The sequence below is a fragment of the Lathyrus oleraceus genome, chromosome 4, assembly GCF_024323335.1.
Source record: "Lathyrus oleraceus cultivar Zhongwan6 chromosome 4, CAAS_Psat_ZW6_1.0, whole genome shotgun sequence".
Taxonomy (NCBI): Eukaryota; Viridiplantae; Streptophyta; class Magnoliopsida; order Fabales; family Fabaceae; genus Lathyrus; species Lathyrus oleraceus.
The window spans coordinates 157765505-157787495 of record NC_066582.1 but is presented as its reverse complement, the minus strand read 5'-3'; positions in this window follow the sequence as shown (position 1 = coordinate 157787495).

The window sequence follows — 21991 nt, the reverse complement described above, 5'->3', positions numbered from 1 at the left end:
TGCTCAGAGATGGAGAGAGTTGGTGCCCAAATTAGTCCACCTTTAGAAGAGAAGGAAATGATGAAGATCCTCTTAAAGACGTTGAGCTCGTTTTATTACGAGCGTATGATTGCAAGTGCCCCCAATGACTTTACCGAAATGGTAAATATGGGGATGAGGCTAGAAGAAGGAGTCTGTGAAGGACATTTGTCAAAGGAAGAAGCATCGTCCAACAAGAAATATGGTGGGAGTTTCTCCAAGAGGAAGGAGGGAGAAACTAATTCAGTGTCTGTGGGAAGGCAGAGTAGGCCTCACGTCCGAAAGAGTTCTCAACCTCGACAACATCAACATCAAGTTTCATCAGTAATTCCTGTATTTTCCAATAATTCCAACAACCAATCAGTTCCGATTCAACAACAACAACATCAACAACAACCGCAACAAAGAACGAACTATAACAACAACAATACTCACCAACAAAGCTTTGAGAGGAAGAAGGTCTCCTTTGACCCTATTCCTATGACTTATGCTGAACTATACCCATCATTGGTTCTCAAGAACCTCATCCAACCAAGAAATCCTCCACAGATTCCTAAGCCACTTCCATGGTGGTTCAAACCTGAACTTTACTGTGCTTTTCACCAAGGAGCCCCTGGCCACGACATAGAGAACTTTTATCCATTGAAGTATGAAGTCCAAAAGCTTGTAAAGAATGGAATGGTGTCCTTTGAGGACATAACGCCAAATGTGAAAGTCAATCCTTTTCCTGCTCATGGTAACACTTCTGTCAACATGGTAGATGGTTGTCCTGGTGAGTTCAAGGTTTATGATGTTCGCCATATCAGACAATCTTTGGTTGCAATTTATAAAGACATATGTTTGGTCCGTGAATGTGAGCATTGAAGGTAGATAAAAACAAGAAAGGGGGGTTTGAATTATTTTCACAGACAATAAAAACTTTTGCAAATAAAACACACACGAAAAATAAGGCTATCAACACAAAAGTTTATCCTAGTTCGCTTGAAATTCAAAGCTACTCCAGTCCACCCGACCAAGGTGATTTCACCTTCAACAAGGACTTAATCAATTAATCTTGAAATATTAGAACAAAAGCAAGAAAATAAAGATCTCTTAGTCCTCTCAAGTTTATAGACTTCACAAGTCACTTGAGGAAGTATTCAACAACTATTTGAAAATACAATGAAGTGTATAGTGCTTCTAGGTAAGCAGTAGTAACACAATATAAGCACTGCAATGTTTGGCACTTAAAGCAACAACTCGTGTGAACAAATTTAAACAAGAATGAACGAGATTATAGAATTTTTGATTGCAGTGTTCTTGTGTGTATTCTTCATATTTTATATGATGATGATCCTGCCTTTATATAGTGATTTGATCAAGAGACCGTTAGCTGAGGTATTCATTAATATCTTGGCAATGATGGACTTTTAATTTCATTAATCTCGTTGTCCTTTCCATAGAAATTTTGGAGAGCATTTTAATCTCTTCCAAAATTAGATTCATACCAAAAGTAGAAAACTTCGTAGCTAAGTTTGTGTTTGACCTTGAGTCAGAGTACATGAGGTTCAGATGTTCTTGTTCAACATGTATACTTCAGATAGTTGCTGAGAGAAGATTTACTTTAGAAGTTCTTGATATATCTTTCTGATAGTGCCTTCTTCAGAGTATAAGGCATCAGATCCGTTGTATGGAACTGTTCAGATTCAAAGTGTCTGAGTCTTTTTTCGTTAGACTCTGTGAGCTTTCTTTTCTTCAGAGTCAGAGCCTCTGCTTCACTTTATTCTAAGTTGTCTAATCTGGACTTGCATGATGTCAGATGTTTGTCTATCTGAACCTTTTTCTATTAGAGTCCTGCACACTTAGATAAATTTGTTAGGTACCAATTTGTTTCATCCTTTGTTATCATAAAAACCTTAGAGATGAATTGTAGACACAAAATCTTGTTCTAACAATCTCCCCCTTTTTGATGATGACAAAAACCTCAGATTGATAATGAAACAATGATACTTCATAAAAATTTAAAGGAGTTATCTCAGAGTTAGATGTCTGACGACTCCCTTTGAGACAAATCATAAGAAGTTTTAGATGTTCTTACCAGATCTCCTTACGTAGTATAACTTGTTTTTAACTTAGATACTTCCTGTAGAGCTTGGGATTTCATAATGAGAGTTTTAAATGTGCACAATGCAGCAAGAGGCTTAGATATTATTTCATTAGAGCTATTTTTATTCTCCCCCTTTTTGTCAGACTCAAAAAGACTTAGTAAATAGAGTAGGAAAAATATAATTCATATATGAAAGAGGAGTACAAATAAGATGACAAAACATAAAGTAGAAAGGGAAAAACACTTAGAAAAGACATGAAAGATAAGCACATAGAGAAAACAACAAGAAAATCCTAAGTGCCTAAGGGTTCAGAGGAGGCGGCATCCTCTGAAGCAACTGAGTCAACAGGTTCTGAATGTTGGAGTTGACGAAGTCCCGTTGATCAAATCTTGCTCACACAATTTGTTTCTCTTTCTATAGCTCTTCCAGACTCTTCAATACTAGAGGAGAAAAACTAGAGTGAGATTGCTCCCCCTGAGTCAGAGCCTCATCCCTAGCCTTGGCAGCTTCTTCCGCAGCTATGCGGGCTGCTTCTTCAGCATCAGCCTTGACTTTGGCTTCAGCTTCAGCAACAACAACAACAACCTTAGCGGCGACCTTTTCTGCAACTTCTCTTGCTCTTTCTTCTTCTTCCAGGCGAGCTTTTTCTTCAGATTCTCTGCGAGCTCTCTCTTCTTCCTCTCTTGCCAGACGGGTCTGCAACCTCTCTCCAGCTTCTCTGATAAATTCGTTTTGGACTTGTTCAGAGAGGCCTTTCAGCTTGAAAGCCTCAGTTGTCATCCATCTTATCACTCTATTCCAATGAATCCTCACTGCAAAGGGATCATCACTGATTCTAGAGTTTTTAGATAGCGATCTGATCTTCTCTACTGAAGACTCAGCAAATAAGGCTACTGCCTCTTCCAAGGTGGGAAATGTGGGTCCAGGTTCAGAGGTGGGAGATGTAGGTGCTTGTGGTGTTGGAATGTTTTGAGTTAGAGGTTCATATTAATGAGTAATGGGGTTTTCATTGGGAGTTTCTTTGTGTGGTTCAGATGGAGGTATTGGTGGTTATTCAGATGGTGAAGGAATATTGGTTTCTGGTTCAGGTTGGTTTTGGGCGGAGAGGGCGCAAGCCTGAAGTTGAGCGGGAGTAGGGGATTGAGGATCAGATGGGTCAGAATCCGAGGAGATGGTATAATAAGGTGGGGATGAGGGTGTTGAGAAGGGTGGTGATATGGGTTCATTGAACAATTGAGCTTCAGATATGGGCAAAGTTGTGGTGGTGAGATTGAATTTTTGAAGGGGGTGATGATGGGTTAGATGTGGGAGTTTCAGAGGGATTTATGGTGAAGGTTGTAGGTTCGGAGTATGTGTAAATAGGGGAAGGTTGGGGTAAGGAAGAAGACAATTTCCTTAAATGTAAAGAGGTAGAGTCAGAAGGTAGAGACTTACTTGGAGAGGAGGAGGAGACCAGAGGCACCGGTGGTCTAGATACAAAAGTTTCTCTCAGCTTCTAGGCTTTCTTCTTTGTCTTTCTTTCAGATGGCTCTCGTATCCTCTTCATGAAATTTGGTGGATGTTCAGGTAGCCAATCCACCGAGAAATCAGAGATGTCTACCCCTTGATTTGCCAGATCTTGCAGATAGTAGGCGATGACTTCTGGGGGGTCTATCTTGGAGAACATGTAGAGACTATTGGGTATCTTCCTCTGATCCTTCAGAGCTTCCTAGGAGGTGTCCAGAGAAGGCTTGACTAGAACTCTCTCTATAATTCCCATGCTTTTCAGATTTCTTGAATTCAGAGGCCTTCCGATGTCGACTGTCACATCCTCCATCAGATTGTGTGAATCAGACGATCCACTAAGCCACTATCTATCAGAACATCAGAAATCATCCTTCCCATGGGAAAGTATGTTCTAGGCTTCATGTTGTTTCTGATGTCCCTGACAGAGTCCCTCGGATATTTGAACAACAGAGCTGGCAGATTCAGCTTTAGCCCTTTGTGTAGGCAGTAGAGGATGCATTTATGGTTAGTGTTGATGTAGTCTGACGAGTTTGATGATGGGTGGTGATGAATAGTCCCTAGAATGATCTTCAGTCATACCCTCAGATTCTGATGAAGTTCCTTGTTCTTGGACGAGTTTCCCTTAGTGTTCTGTTTGAAGATTGTTGGCATAATCTCCTGGGACATGTATTTTGCCCTAGGGTTTATGTTGTAAATTCTTCGTCCCCCTGTCTTCTCCATATTCAGAAGCTTGGCTATAGACTTCTTAGTGATCACCATTTTCACTCCTAGAACGTGAGAGACTATGCAGTGGTCGTCTGAATCTGCAAATCTCCATAATTCCTTGACCAGATAGGTGTAGATTGGACCATAGAGTCTTTGAAAATAGTTTTCCCACCCTTGCTTTCTTAAATATTCAGTGAGGTCAATCCCGTTTCTCTTCATATCGTCAAAATCTACCAGCGATTCGCAGAGAACTTCTAGTTTGTCGAATGGAGTTGCAAGATGAATGTGAGGTGGGCGATCCAAAATATGAGGTTCCTTGTAGATAGGAGTAGAGATGGCATCAGATACAATAGTTTTTTGCTGGGAAGTGGTTGAATGTTGTTCCATTGATTCCATTTGTTGAGAAAAGTTGTATACTGACTGTTGTTGGGAATCCATGTAGAAGATGAAGACTGCTTGAAGAACACTTAAATAAGCTTGAAGGTTTAGAGAGAGTAGAGAGCGATGGTTTGTGTAGTATGTGAGTGAAAAGTGTGAAAATGAGAATTATGGCAAGTATAAGTACACAAGGTTAGCATGCAAAACGACATAGTTTCATGGGAATATTAAACAACAAATAAATGATGGCACATAAATTGAGTTGACACGCTAAGGGGAAAATTAAATACAACTAATGATGGATGCCTAATCCCACAAATCTGCACACTGCTCGAGGAGATCTCAATAGTATGTCTCTTGAGTTCTGTGCTAGACAGTTGTCTAGAAGATCCAAGGTCAAACGCAAAAGCGGCCACATGTTGATCTATCTGATCTTCAGGAATACCAAGAGATTAGGTCCTGAGGATTTCTGATTCAGATAACTTCTAACTAGTAGAAATATCAGAGTCAGATTCAGACGCCAGATCTTAAGTGAGAGCTTATTTTTCCATTTCAAAGAAGCACATATATGACTCATTCTAGGCAGTTTTCCATGTTTAAATGTTTCACAATGAATGAGAATCTATCTTCAGCAAGGGGTTTAGTGAAGTTATCAGCCCATTGGTGGTCTGTATCTATGAAGTTTAAGGAAATTACCCCTTTCTAAACATAGTCTCTGATAAAATGATGTTTTATTTCTATGTGCTTTGCTCTGGAATGCAGAATAGGGTTCTTACTTAAGCATATGGAAATAGTATTATCACAAAAGATAGGAACGTTACTCTCATATATCTATAGATCTTCTAGTTGATTCTTCATCTAGAGCATCTGGGTGGTGCATAATGAAGCTGAGATATATTCTGCTTCTGCAGTAGAGAGTGCTATGGTTGACTGTTTTTTGCTAGCCCAAAATATAAGATTGTTTCCCAGGAATTGACAGTTTCCTGATGTGCTTTTTCGTTCCAATCTGTCTTCGGCATAATTTGCATCACAATATCCAGAGAGCATATACTCTGATGTTTTCTCATACATCAGGCCAAGGTTAGGTGTTCCTTTCAGATACCTTAGGATTCTCTTAACTACTGTTAGATGAAATTCCCTTATATCTGATTGGACAAGCTCTTAATAGTTCTATGCATCTCTTCCAAGCGTCGAAAAGAGATTCACCATCCTGATGTCTAAACCTGGTAATTCGGTTACGCAGGACATCGGTCTTACTTGGTGGAAAGTATCGAGCAAGGTATACTTTCTTCATGTCATTCCAAGTTGAATAAACACTTTTAGGTACTGGTTTGGGTTCTCTGTCTCTGAGGGAAAAGGGAATAAACATAAACGTATCGCCTCAGGAGCAGCGCTATTGGTTTTTAGTGTGTCAGCTAGTTGAATGAACACTTTTAGGTACTGGTTTGGGTTCTCTGTTGGGAGACCAGTAAACTGGTTTTGTTGTACGATCTGTAACAACGTGGGTTTCAATTCAAAGTTGTTAGCTGCGATTGCAGGGTTAACAATATTTGAATGGGGTTCTTCGTTAAAGGGTAAGGAAAAATCCTTAAGTAGTCTACGATTTTGATCTTCTGCCATTGCTCTTTTGATTCGTTGGAGAAAAAGTCGTGCACGTACGTACCTCTTTGGTTTAGCTATTGGGTCTTATAAATTTCCGTTACTGCGAGTCCTTCGCATTGACCGAGAAAATGGTGCCTTAATCTAAATGGTGTAACAACAGGGTTTCGATATTTGACGCGATTGGTCCCCGACAACAGTGCCAAAAATTGATGGGTGTTTTCTGCAAGTCTACGGAGTGTATCAGAGTAATATAAAAGGTTGTCAAACCCATAGAGACCTAATGGTCAATCTATCATTTTCTATTGGTATAATGTTTATCTAAGGTGATCGTAAAAAGTTAGGAATAGGAACAATAAAGTAAAAATAATGGACTTGAATAAATTCAGAAATGTAATACCGGAATATGACTCTCATCGATCAACAATACTCTTATTATTCCTAAGTAGAACTACTTACGGAGCAATGTTTCCTTCCTTGTAAAAGAACTAACTAAAACGAATTATCGCTCTCGCGTATTCAGAACCGGGTTTTACTCTCTAAATTAGACCATCCGCTCACGCGTGCCCGATGCGTTTTACATTAAAGTAGTAAAAACTCTTTTTTAGAAATTAGATTATGTTGCTTAGTAAAAAAAAGTAATTTTGGTTGGAGACTTTGACTTTAAGGGATTCCCGGCTTTCGCTTGGGTAACCGAATTCTAAACTTATAAACGCGCCCAAAAATAGTTTTAAAATCACTTTTTAAAAATATCAACTTCTCCTAATTAATTAACAAAGTTCTCTCGCGGTGTTTATTAATAAAAAAACTTAACAATTTTATCTTATGTACCCAACGACTTTCGATCTTACCCGGCGTATCTACGGTTCTACTCTCGTAGTAACCTGACCAGTTTAATTTCTGAAAAATTGAGATAAAAACCAAAATAACCCTGATAGTAATCCTAAAGAAATAACAGATCGAACACCGCCAAATCGACTGCCCTAACATTCCAACACCGGTAGATTATATGAACATGGTCATAGTAAACAACAAAGTGAGGGGTTGCAAATTAAACATAACAAACGATTCAATTAAAATTATGAACGTGTAGTGAAATAAATTTAACTTTGAATTTAAGGCAAGGCGAGAAAAATAACGAGCATATAACGTAAATGACTAAAAGAAATAAATAATCCTGATAATAAGAAGTAAATAAACAAAAGAAATAAATAAAGCTGATAATAATAAGAACCTGCTCCAAACGGAGTCTTGAATCTGGTACAGAAATAAATTGAAGGAAAACTTGAACGGGAAAATAAATGCTGGCAAAAAAAACTAAAAATGCTCCAAAATAAAGTGCTCAAAACTTAATGACAACTGCAATGCAATAACCCTCCGATGTGAAGAATTAAAGCTCTTGATAAAGTGTGAAGAATTAAAGTGCTCCAAACTTGTACTAAGCTTGGATACCTTAAAATGTGAAATTCAAACCTCTATTTGTAATGTTACAAAACCCTGGATACCAACTCAATATGACTAAATTCATGTGAGAGAAAAAAGGGGAAAGTGGGGAAGAATGCTTGAGCCCTTTGACCGCTTGACTCTTATAGGGGATGAAGATCTCCATATCCCCATGGCAAAGCCACCTTCACAAAATACGGGGACTTGGTTTTTGTGACCGTTGGGTCATGGGATACGTCATCCGCATCGTGGCTAGCTCTATGGTGACCGTCATGCTGGTCGCCGTGAGTGAAAAATATGCATTTTTATCTGTTTTCTATCTGATTTGCCTCGTTTCTTCGCGTACGACTTCCACATGGTTAAGTACCTGAAATCCAGACAAATTACCACCATAATACTAGAAATGAAATCAAAACGACAGTAAAATATGTGCAAATCGTCCAAATGTATGGTGCGTTTCAGTGTTATCAACTGTCTTGCAAACTCAATATAAGTGTTTGGAAGGTTCGACAACAGTTACACAAGGTCAATTTTCAAGATGTTTAGACAAGTGTTGGACAGGGCTTACCGGTGTAAGGTTGAAAAGGTCAGGAAAATTTGATCCATTTTTACCTATGTTGTTACTAAGTACCCTAGACTAGAGATGGGGTGAGTTGTTACATTTTGTGAAGACAAATTTCAATTTGGATGTTCTTGACAAAGATTCGAAAGAATGGACGAAACGTGTGAGAATCTCGGAGTCGTTAATATTGTCTAGATGGACGAAACGTGTGAAGGACGAGGTAAACACATGCAATGCAAACTACTCAAGTCAGCGTGATCCAACATTTGTAATAACGTATGTAACAAACGTATGTAACATTTGTTAAGTGGTGTAAGATGATGGTTAATGTCGCTCATGAATGTAGTAATCCTGAATATTTGCTCAAAACGTTAGATACAGTCGAGAAACACACCAAAGTTTTGGAATCTGTTAGCAGAGATGAAGTTGTTGAGATAACAACATTTGTATATTATCTTCTAAAGGTAGTTTAGATAATCCCATATGTGTTAGAAAAGGGGTGGTAATTCCGGATCTATATCATAAGTTGGGGCAGGAAAAACAATGAGGAAAACACAAAAATGTGGAATATATGAAATTAATGGCCATAACCAGAAGTCATGTCAAGTCAGGCGGAATTCACAAACATTACCGGGTGGTGAATATGGTACAAAAGAAGGTGGTTTCAGTGACATAGTTGAAAGTTGATTCAGTGACGACAATGAAGACTTCAATGTTGACCGGTAAATTAACATATCAGTTGAATTCATATAATTTGAGTTGTATTGGTTAATCGTACATGTTTTTAAAATTACAGGCTGGTATTGAAGTTAAAGATTAAATAATGTTAAAATTGTAAGTTTAAGAAATAGTTACTTTTTTCGTTAGTGATTAGCCACGGCATTGTCATTGTTGATAGATTTTGTGATTAAGTGTTTTCTTGATTAAATTTGCAACAGTAATACAAATGAAGATGAAGACATAATACATTGATGTCATTTGGAATTTGAATTTGTTTTATATTTTAATTATTAATTAAAAAAATATAAATTGTGATGTGTATGCTTATGTTTCATTTCGAGTCAAGAACATTCTATAGTGAAAAGTCTGTAACAGATTGACTTTATGAGTTTATGTTGCTATCACAATTCAGTTTTATCCATTACTACTAATTTTTTAGTACGACGGTATGAAAATAAGAAAACAAACAGATGTTATATATTTGAATTTGGAAATGTAACACGTAACCAAAACATGATGATTTCTAGATAAAATGGAAGTGACTTGTTGACCAATCAATAGTAACAATACAATTCAGCTTTCTTGAATTTTGATTTATAGTACCTCCTTAGTACCAATTTAGCACATTGTGCTCTAAAATAATGAAAATGGTGTTTTATACGGAGGCATGCATACGTAAAAAAAACAAACCTACAACCCATAATGGTCTGGAACTAATTGTTGACCAACCACTAAAAATTAATACAATTCAACTTGTATAAAATCTCAGCATTTGTTCCATACATTTCTCCCATATTTTAGTGACCCTTATACGAAAGGGTATAAAACATCCACCTGTATTTTCAATTTGAAGTTTATAGAAAAAAAATTAGAAAGTGGAGTAGTAGTGTGTAGTTGAGAAACTTACTTATCTCCTCCATCACCATTTGTGAGAAAGAAATTAAAATTTTCTTCTTGCATTTTCCAACTTAGAGATAACAAGGTTTGTAATTTTAGGATGCAAACATCTTTCTTGTTGTGTTAATGTAGTATTATATATCATGCATTAGACATTAGCCAAACTATGTGCAATAGGATGATATGAATTTATTAAATCAAAGAACATATATTATGGTGTGAATAATTATTAGAATGAATAATACTAAGTTACTTCAAAAATGTACATGAATTAAATTATCGAATTTAAATATAATAATTTTAAATAGTCACAGTTTATAAATTAAATTATTGAATTTAAATATAATAATTATAAATAATCATAGGGCATAAATTAAATTATTGAACTTTAAACCAAGTAATACAAATATTTTCTATATATTAAAATAAATATGTTAACAAACAAAAAATTATTGTTTAAAGTAGAAAAAATTAACTTTAATATATATTTATGGAATGTTGGTGTACATTGTTGTTGTTTTTTTATAAAAAAAACAGGTCAATTTTGAGTATGGTTGGTTTGTTGGTTTCTCCAACCGTGGTGAAATGTTAGACTCTTTATTTTTAATTTTTTAATTATTAAAAAGCTAGCGTTTTAATAAATAAATAAATAAATAAATATGCTTGAACCATGATTGTGATTTCCAACCGTAGTGAAATGGTTTATTTTATAAGTTTAATTTATCATATCTCTTCGGTTCTATCTTGCCCTATGAAAACCACATTCAACCCTTACGAAAATCACATTGAGCCCTAAAATTTTTATCACCTCCATTATGAACGAGATCCTTAAAAATATGTCATATCCAACTCGTTAATCATCGTATCATCTTCATTTCTTCACCATCATGTCTTCTCTAACTAGTTCTTCAACAAACAAGGTTGAACTTAATCCATATTTTCTCCAACTCATACAAAGCAAGGAGTACGAAGAAAGAACTCGAAGGTGGAACTCAAAAAATACTTGCAATAAGAAAAGACAAAACTCATTTATTTGTCTTCTTATTCATATTTCGAGTACATGAAACCTTTCCACGGTTGTTATTGTTGAAACCCTAAACGCTAGAGGTTTAATGTTGTTGTTGTTTAGATTGATATTGAATGTTATATGTTGTTGTTTAGTTGAGATAAGTATGTAATATGTTTATTGTTGATGTTGTCGCCGTTTTGTTGAGATTAAGATTATTGTTTTTGTGTTTTTGTTATTTTTGCTTAGTTGTTATAACTTAGCAAAATTTTAAATGATATATATTGTTGTGATTGAGAGTGAGAGTGAAAGTGAGATTATTTTTGTGTTTTTATGTTAATGAGAATGATATATGTTGTTGTTGTTGTTGTTTTGTTCTCACTTAGCAATATTTTGTTATAATATGACTTAGCAAAGTTTTTAATGTTATTGTTTTATTTTTGTGACTTAGCAATGTTTTGAGTGTTATATGTTGTTGTTGTTGTTGAGAATGTTATATACGTTGTTGTTGTTGTTGATGATGTTGTTGTTGTGACTTAGCAATATTTTATTTTTATAGTATGACTTAGAAAAGTTTTAATGTTATATGTTGTTGTTGTTGTTTTAGTGTTATATGTTGTTTTTGTTGTTCTCTAGATGATGCAAAATAAAATTTCCTGAGTAATTCCATATGCAACTTTCATTTTGTTCATCCAAACATGTCTAGAGAATAGTAGAGTGATAGAAGATACAATTAAGTTTATTATATCATATGTGGATTGCATGTTTCACCAATCCCTCGCTGAACATATAACCTTTCAAACTGATTTATAAAATAATAATCTAAAAAATTAAGTTATATTTGAAGAACAACCTATACCAATCAATGTTTTCGAGCTTTCTGTGATTCATTAGTCATCTCTTTCTCTTTAACATTTAGAATTGGGTTCAATACTTCTAGTTCTTAAATTAACAATTCATTTTATACTAGTTAGTTCTACAAAGCATCATATTTGTTGAGAAATTATGATTCTTCTTCATCATCATCATCATTATTAGCATCATCATCATGATGACGATGATGATGAATTGGAATTTCCCAATAAATTTGATGCTTTTCAAAACAAACTAGTAGAAAAGGAAGTCATGATTGAATAACTAGAAGCATTGAACCATACTCTAATTGTTAAAGAGTGAGAGATGGAAAATGAATTATAGGAAGCTCGAAAATGATTAATTAGTGTAAGTTGTTCTTTAAATATAACTTGATTTATCATATTATTATTTTATAGCTCAACTTAAAAGGTTATATATTCAGTGAGGGGTTGGTGAAACAAGTATTTCACATAAGATATAATAAACTTAATTACATATATCACCTCGCTTAAAATCCACAACCGTGGTGAAATATAATGATGCGCCATTTTTAAACGCCAAAATGTTATTGTTGGGTATCAAACCCATGCACATTTCTCTACAACTATACATTTCAACCATGATGAAATATGATATGTGTAGCGGGGTATTCGTTACCATTAGAGATATTGACTAAATCTAAGGTAAACCATACAAGTCGAGTCGCCACCGCACTTCTATTTATCCAAAGGAATGGTTAGAAAGCGAACAAAAACCTAAAAGTTTTATTGAATCAAAAACTAGTAAAAATGTCAGAGATTGGGGTAAAGGGGGTTGGTTATGAAATTGGAAGGTTTTAAGCACCCAAAACATCCTAGGTACTCCTAGGGAGCCCTTTTCACACTTGTTGTAAGGTTGGTATTTTGTGAAAATTTTGTTTGTGCAAACATGATTGAAGAGATGAGAAAAGAATATATAAGTTATTTACAATTTGTATTTGAATGGATAAACCCATTGCCTACGTACCATCTTAGAAAAAGATTAGGATCAAAACCTCGTAGTTCGAGGTAAAAATCTCAAAACAAGTTGGTGAATTGATTGGTCCAAAAGCCTTAAGGTCTTTTGTTATCCAAGGGAGAAAACTCAACCTAAAACCACAAATCCACCATGTGAGGATAGCTTCAACATGCTAGTGAGGGTTTAACCCTATAATAAGCATGGAAGACTCATTGTCCATCACTAAGGATATAGGTGAGCATTATATCTACCTCAAGGATAACTCAAACCTAATAGCTAAAGGTTATGAAAAGTTTTAATAAGAAAGTGGTCATTGAAACCACAAAAGCATTTGAATGGGTTATATTTACCAATGAAAAGTATTTACAAAATGTGGTCAAAGTTGACTTAAAGATTCAATTCAAAATAAGTGTTATAAAAAGAAAGTTTGAAAATCAGAAGCATAATGCTTAGGTTTCTAATGTTTGAAAACAAGTGTTAATGTTTGCACAAAAGTTTTGGCTTGGGTTAGAGTGGAGAGAAGAAGAAGAATGACTAAAGTCCTAATCATACAAGAGATGAAGGATAAGAAACAAGACCACAAATGGAGTTCCTCTCTTGAGATCATATTGATGATCCAAGTAGCTCCCATCCTTTGGAATATGCAAGCAAAATAAGTGTAAGCTCAAGCAATCAAATTAATCAAGCAAGCTCTTAGAAGATCCCCAATGGCTCTTGTATCTTTCATTTTGGATGAACATGGCAATGGTTCTTCAATTTTGGATCAAATAGGATTCCCTAGCACAAAAGCACACACATCAAAGAGTTCTATGAAGTAAATCAAGAATGGACAAGAGTGAGTTTAGAGATTTGGTTCTTCTAATCCATCTTCAACATTAAGGCCTTTTTACTCCAATTTGCATAGGGAATGTCCTAGAAACTAAGTCCATTTGTCCATTTTTGCATTTGGTCCACAATAATCAAAACAAAACACAAGCACAATAACATATACACAATTATGTGCTCAAGTGAGCAAAAGGCAAATTGCATTAACATAAACATGTGCTCAAATGAGCAAAGGAAAAAGCAAATGAATAATATGTACAAGAATAGTAAATTGCATAAATGTAAAGAGCAAGAATTAAATGTTAATGGTTAATGGTTAGTGTTAGAGTTAGTGTGCCATAAGACAATTTAGCGCTATGTTAAGCAATCGTAATTGGACTTATGTAGAAGTCACAACTATCTGAGGCCGATCAATAATAATGTAGGCAACAACACAAGTTAGAGATTTTAATTAGTGAATCAAACTCCTACAACTTGTCATGCCAAAAAGAAGATGAGAAATGATCTTGTATTGATTTAGGTTCTTTGCTTGATTAGGAAGCAACCTATCCTTAATGCAAAGCCATTCACTTGATCCATGATCAAGTTGAATTAGATTTGAATCAAGGAAGGTTAAACCTCCATGTATCAAGGCTAACCACCAATCTTTAACTCATTGATCAAAAAAGAAAAAGAAGAAGAAGAAGAAGATGAATATTAAAGTACATTAATGGAAATTGAATGAAATAATCAACAAGCATTGACCAAAGATAGAGAAGATCAAGGTCAAACAATGGTAAACAGAAGTAAAATGAGGATTAGAAGTCAAGAAACAAATAAAACATTTTTGGTATTTTTCAATATTAAAATAAAACTTGAATTAAAATAATAAAGAAAGGTCAAACTTCAAACTCACTTCAAATCAACTTTGAAAAGTCCAAGTGAATTATCCCAAGTTCAACAAGGTCAAACAAAGTTTGACAAAAAATTTCAGCATTTTTAGAAGTCAGAAGCTATTTTAAATCAATTAAAAATGCATAAAAATAACCTAATTGAACTAAAATCTCAAATAAATCTCAAATCAATTAATAAATTGATGAGAATATTTTTCATAGATCTATCATCATTCAAAGAGGTTGGAAAAATATTTTTGTATTTTTTGGATATCAAAAACTATTTTAAATGAATTAAAAAATAACCAAAAAAGAGAAAATTCCAAAAAAATATCAAATGATAAAATAAAAAATATTAAAAATCATTTTTAGAAACTAGAAATTAAAAGGAGAAAAATGAAATTGGTCTCATATTTTTTGGACCAATAATGGAGGAGCTATGAATTTTTAAAAAGAAATGGAATTAAAAGAAATAAAAATCAGAAATTAAAAAATGTGAAAATGCATGGACCATCTGATGAGACCTCATTAATTGACGTGGATCATCACGCGGCCAGGAAACGCGCGTTCACCATATGCACGAGTCAACTGAATAACACATGGCCTTTAAATAAGTCATAACGTTGGATGGACGATATCTGATCTGGAAAATGAGATGGATGGTTCAGATCTAATCTGGAGAAGGGACGGTGACCAGCGCCACCGTCTTCTCCGGCTAACTTCTGGCCAAGCTCAAAATTGCAGAGAAACAAATGTTAACCAAATGCTACGATCCAGGCACCAATCGAAAGTTGGGGTGATGTACATCACCCCTGTACCAACCAAACCCACTCTAGGTTTCTACATTGAGAGAAATCAGAGATGGAATTTTAATGGTGTTCAACTGAAGTTGCTAGATTTCAAAAATTCGAAGCTCAAGAATGTTGCCTCTATGCAGAGGACTTCAGATCACACAACAACAACAAGAAATAAGCACAATATAAGCTGATTCGAAGAAAATAAAATGTGAAGTGAACCTCTGATTTGCAGAGCTTGGAGTCACAATTTCTTGGTGCTAATGCTTGCAGTACACTCTATGAATCAAGGTGATGAGGTTTAGGAACTTTTAGATCTAAGAATACAATCAATGTAACTGAATTCTAGATCTGAAAATTGAGAGAAAAATGAGAGAGTTCCTTTGGAGTGAGGGTGAGGATTCAATTGCACAGCATTTAGGGCGCCTTCAGGTTCGTTAAATGAAGAGCAATGGCATTGTATTTATAGGCAAGGCAATGCTGAAATGCATGATCACAACTTTGCATGAATGGAAAGGGCCTCCATGCATGGGCCTGTACAGGCGCATGGAAGGCCCAATTCCACTTGGATTTGGCAGCTGATGCTAAGCATGTACAAACTGGACATGTAAATTGTGTATTAATGGATCATGCAATGTAAATTTAAATGATTTTCAAAAAATGGACCATTATGTTCAAGTCTTCAAAAATGCCATGTCCAAACTTGAAACACCATCTCATGAGTAATGGTTGGAAAGCTTTTTGCATGAGGATTAATTGTTATGTTGATCACAACTTCATTTGAGCCTTGGAAATTGATGAAAAGTGGTCATGAAGTGTAGGGTGCAAAACATGTACATTTGAGATTTTCAAAATTGGCCAAAGTTCAAGCCCTTATGTTTCAATGATGCAAGCTCCAAATGACAAAATCTTCAACATCAAAGTTGTGGATATTTTCAAGGAAATAAATTTTGACTTAAATTTTGCATCATTTGGATTTTTGATGAAGAAGTTATGGGCACTTGAAGTTGGACTTTTTCACATTTCAATGCCTTTGGTCCAAAGTGACCTATAATGTTTTGCATTATCACATGTATTTCTTTTAGGATTTTGAAATTTTTCCCAACATAACATTTGAATTATACATCTTAAGCTTTCCAATGAATTTTATCCCACCTCAAAATCATGAAAAGTGAAGGAGTTATATCCTTGGGAAGTTGACCCAAAATTAGGGTTTCAGTCAAAATGACCTATAATGTTTTGAAATGGATGATGACCTTACAAGCTTCAAATCAATTTTTGATGAACAGTAAAGTTGTTCATATGGTTCTTAAGAACATTTTTTATCTTAGGGTCATCTCCATTTGACAAACACATAAAAAGTTATGTCTCAGTGTATTGCAAAATAGTCAGATGAATTGACTGATCAACTTCTCAAGTCCAAACCTCATGTCTTGATGAATTGATGATTTAGGACACTCAAATAAATTCAAATATGCATGAAATTATGAATTAAAGAACTTACCTTTATTGCATTTGATCATGGGTTGAGGTTGCTTCATGAGCAAGGCACAGTTGATGAACAGATGAATTAGGGTTTCCTTGGGAAACAAGCCTCAAACCCTTTGGTTTGCTTTGATAAAAATGATGAATTGAGATACTTGGGAGGCATATTTGATGGATGAGAGCTTTGGGAACCAATGTCATGCTTGCTTTCATCTTCCCTTGACCATATCAATGCACATGGGACCTCCTAGAAGCTTTAGATCTTGTGACTGCTCAAGCTACAAACAAGAGATGTTAGTGACATATTTTTGTGCTTTTGGTTAGTAAATAAAATGAGAAAAGAAATAATATACAATTAAAGCATGCTTGGTGATCTCAAACCAACTCACAAGAGATCCCACCCAAAGGTAAAGGATCCAAGATGCTATGATCCTTGAGGCAAATGCAATGTGCAATGATATGATGCGATGAGGGATCTTAGGGTCAAAATTGGGGTATTACAATATGTTATCATATTTTTACAATGATCACTAATCCGTGATGGAAAGTATGCACTCACTATCACACTTTTCATTACCACGGACCTCAAACAGTCATAAAATCCTTCTCCCAACCATGATGATAGGTAGATTTCTTAATAATGACCAAATAAATATTAATGGCCTCTTCATAGCAGGAGAACAGGTTCAAGATTATGAATGTCTAGACTGATTTAGTCGAAGATTAATTCAGTGTCGGTATCACAACACGACCCACCCTCAGAGCTACCACTCAACGAGCTCTCATAACCACCAAAAAGCTCCATTTGAACGGATCTCCAATCTAATATCCTTGTACTCGGTCTTAAACTTTGCAATCACATATTCTATAACTCAACATATCGGTGTCCTTTTGAGGTTATATGACCTTCCCATATGAGTCATACTCCAAAATAAAGACGATGAAATAAGAAAGGAAAGACACATAAATATAGAATGTTACCTAACTTTGTGAGCTTTTGTTGAGAATTTAAAACTTGTAAGAAAGAATGGCGTAGGGTAGCTTGTTGAGATTTGTTGTGTTGAAGAGAAAATATGAGAGAAATGACAACACATGATCCCTTTTAAAAGATTTGAGTGGCAGGCAAAGTGATAGTTGCATGTACGACTATCTAATTAGGGTTGTAGGAAATAGGGTAGGTCATGATTGGTACCTATTTCCAAGACAGTATCCATCATCACATTTAAGGAAAATGAAGAATTCAAATGACAATGAACTCTAGCTAACCATACTCTAAGGCCACTATATTTGGAGAAATAAGGGCGGATTTATCCGAAAAATATATTCCATTGAGACACACCGGTTAATTGCTAACCATTCTAGGGAAACCATTTTTTTCCTTACACAACTCATGCTTGAGTGGGTTGTGTACGTGTTCGTTTTCTTGAAGGACTTTAGAGAAACACTTATCCCTTGTACGACTCATGCTTGAGAGATTGTGTATATTTCCATTTTTGTAAAGGACTTTAGAAAAGCAATTCACCCTTACACGACTCGTGCTTGAGGGGTTGCATATATGTTTATTTTATGGAGGACTTTAGATAATAACTTCATCCTTACACAGCTCATGCCTGAGCGATTGTGTACATGTATGGTCTCTTAGGCTTAGTTCTATAGTGGGCCAGAGTCAACCCATATCTAGTAGAGCTAGTACCGCTTGAGTAATTTATGTAGAAGAACTTGACCGATCTAAAATAACTAATGGGTCAAAACTAATTATAAAACCCAAGTCTGGAATATGTCAATATATGTTGATGATATGGTTGAGAAGACATTTATTACTGATGAAAGATTAAAGATTCTAGATTTGGGACAATCAAGCCTGATTTCCAATCGCCATAAAGAGATCATAACAATCATGATCAATCACATTGAATGGCCTCTAATGGGTTTCCGTGTAAGTCAAGTTAGAATTTAGATATCATGAGAAAAGTTCAAGAAAAAAGGTCATTCATATTTCAAGAGATTCTTCAACTATGACTTTACTGGTCTTCATTAATGGAGTTATCATCGGTGCACATTTACAAATACAAACTAAATGATGGTGATACATCACGCTAAGTTTCAACTTGATCTCATTCCAACAACATACATTAATTGTGTATGATGTATATGCTCCAAACAAAAATATATTTATGGCAAACACATATTATCCATTCAATAAAATTTCAACCTCCAAATTTTAAAGAGTCTCATTGGTGAATAATATTTCTTCTATCCTAAAATAAGTGTCACAATTGGAAAAACTATGTATTTCATAATAACTATTAGTTTTTGATGTTCAATATAATTTTAATATCCTATCATCAATATGACCTACACCATTTATAATTAATTATTTTTTTCATTTTACATTTATGATAATTAAAATAGATCAATAATTAAGAAAGTCTTTAATGGTGTTTTAATAAACAAATCAAAATTTTAGTTCATTTAAAGGATTAAACTCGAAAAATTCTAAGGACATTTTGTGTGAAATGTTTGAGAAAGTGTAATATTGCTATGATGTTGTATATTTGAATTTAACAATATTGGATGCAAGTTAAAATAAATAAGCGTAGAAGTACTTAAAAAGGATAAAGTAAATGAAGAACAATGACAATTGGATAAAAATGCTTGAATTTAAAAGTGGGACGCAAGTTCATACATTTCTTTGAATTTATGTATCATCGTGACTCAGATGCTTGAATTCTATAGGAAATAAAATAAAATGCAAACCCTTTCCCCAGAGACTAAATGTACTTATATATTATATACATTAATAACTGTTGGAAATGGTTAGTCCTTCAATATTCGACATGTATCTTGTTACGTGGGCTTCTATCTTCTGATGTGTTTCCACTTATCTTTAGTTCTTAAACTGCCTCAAATAACTATCAAACTCGAAGTTGTCTTCAAGTTCTTTAACTGCCTCTATCAAAATGTTCTCATGTCGAATCTTATGGTTTGGTGTTAAAAGACATATATCAACTACATGTATTTAACACTTATATCAATCTTATATACATATTACTTGTCGAACAACCTGAGTCGATAATCATAGGCTACCATATTCCCTAAAAAATGTCATTTTCGATCATATTTTCAATATGGCGGACAAATGGAGATTTTTAGCAACTCCCAATACTATTCTAACTATTTTGCATACGTCACCATCACGTCAGTAACATGTATGAATCTAACATCATGGCTCCGATTTCCAAGGTCATCGTGGGCCACAAGAAATAACCATATTATATAAAATGAAAATCATTAATCATTAATGTTTTAACACGAAGATTCAAAACGCCAACATTTTTAGCCTTAGAGGGAATATGAGGAACCTTATTTCAACATCTATATAACTTCCTCTTCTCTTCTTTCTTCCGTTTCTCCATTTTTATTCTTATGAAACCTAAAAACTCTCATCCCCTACAGCCTTTCATTTTCACGTTTTCTTCTAACTCCAGTTCTAGAAAAAAAGGGCTTCTACTTCTGGTTCAAAATAATATCTTCCAATTCCTTTTACTACTGATGATAATGATCCTTCCTACTCTAGCAACAACACCTACATTCCCGAACCACCAATGGAGAAATAAAAAACCATCATATGAACTTCCCAGGTACTAATTTTTTTTTATATCTCAGGTAGTGTTCATGGATTTTTAGTTCCCTTACCTCAATATTTTGCAAAACCAGTTAAGTTGAGAAATTTTCCCCTTGTTTCCCCTATTGTAAACCTCATGGGTTTGAGGACAAAATATTTTAGTTAAGCCTTGTGGATTCACCTCACATTATATTCAGCTATTTCCCTTCTACAAAAAATGAAACTTATCTCAATTGGTTGAACAAAGTGGAAAGCAAGAAAGGACAAATTTAGAAAGACCATGGCATTTTTTACTTGATTCAATTGTCAAGAACTTGTCTTGAGTACAACGCCAATATGCTTATCTCATCCCTTTACTTTTGAGAGGGTTTGAAATTTACATTTCACCTTCGTTGCTGAATGATAACCGCCACTTTTTTTCAATGTCGCCGCCATTAATGGCCTTCAACCAGCCAAGGATACTTTCGACCCTTTTCATAAAAATAAGATTAAATCCAGTTTTTCTTTCACCCATCCTAGCTTTGATGCTTATATTCAAGACCACCATGATCATACTGAAGAGTTCTTTAACTATGAGCACATTACTTTTCTCACTCGCTTGTTATCTCATTTCATGTTTTGTTTCAGCTCTTTACAAATAGTTAAGAAGTTTATAGCTTTAGCAACCCATATTCATTAGGGGCACAATATCTGCCTAAACAAAGTGATCTTGGGTTCTCTATATGAATCATTAGGACTTTCTTCTCTTGAATTGAAAACCATAATCACTGAAGAAAAAATCTTAATTTTTGGCCTTAAATGGCTCTTGTAACTTTGTCCTAAAGAGACTTTTGAACCCTCTTTCAATGTCTCTGCTCTAACTAATCTAGCAAGAAGGGTTGAAAGTACCATACCGGCATTACCAACTCTAGAAAAGGCTTCCTTATCAACTGAAGAAGACTTTAAGAGATATTTCTTCTCTATGTGTATTGTGCCGCATGTATTTCCTCTATGACACCATTCGTCAATAGAAGTCATGTACCCGATTGATTTAGAAAAGAATCTTCAGCTTCTTCAACTGAACACCATTATGAATCTCTCGATGTTTGGGTAGATTTCCTCAAACCTATTGATCTATCAACCAAAATTTAGACAGCGAAATTTAGCATGGGGCTTATGAGTTATCAGCCAAATTTGATGGCAAGACAATTTGGGTTTATCCAGTTCTTACCAAGGTCTCTTTTCATTTATAAAGAGGAAACTTGTTTGGCCAACACCATGTTGTGTGAGAGGGACTATCAAGCGTGTTTATATTTTCATGACCAAAAAGTCATTGATCTAACCCCTTTTGAATTTCAAGATTCTTACTTATGCACAAAAGAATTTGAAGAATGGTGGTAAGTATATCACCTTGATATTTCTATGGATAAATCGACTCTGCTACAATGTTTAAGCAACATTTTCCTCTCTATAAAACAAACCAAAAAGAGAGGTTGAGGTATGCACATCAAGGAGATTTTAGCTTTTTAACATACTTCGAAACTGTGTATAATCCTTGTCAACTTAGTCAAACTATTTATGATGCAACTTCTACTTTAAAATATAAAATCCCTGAAAAATTACCAAACTTAATTTTCCT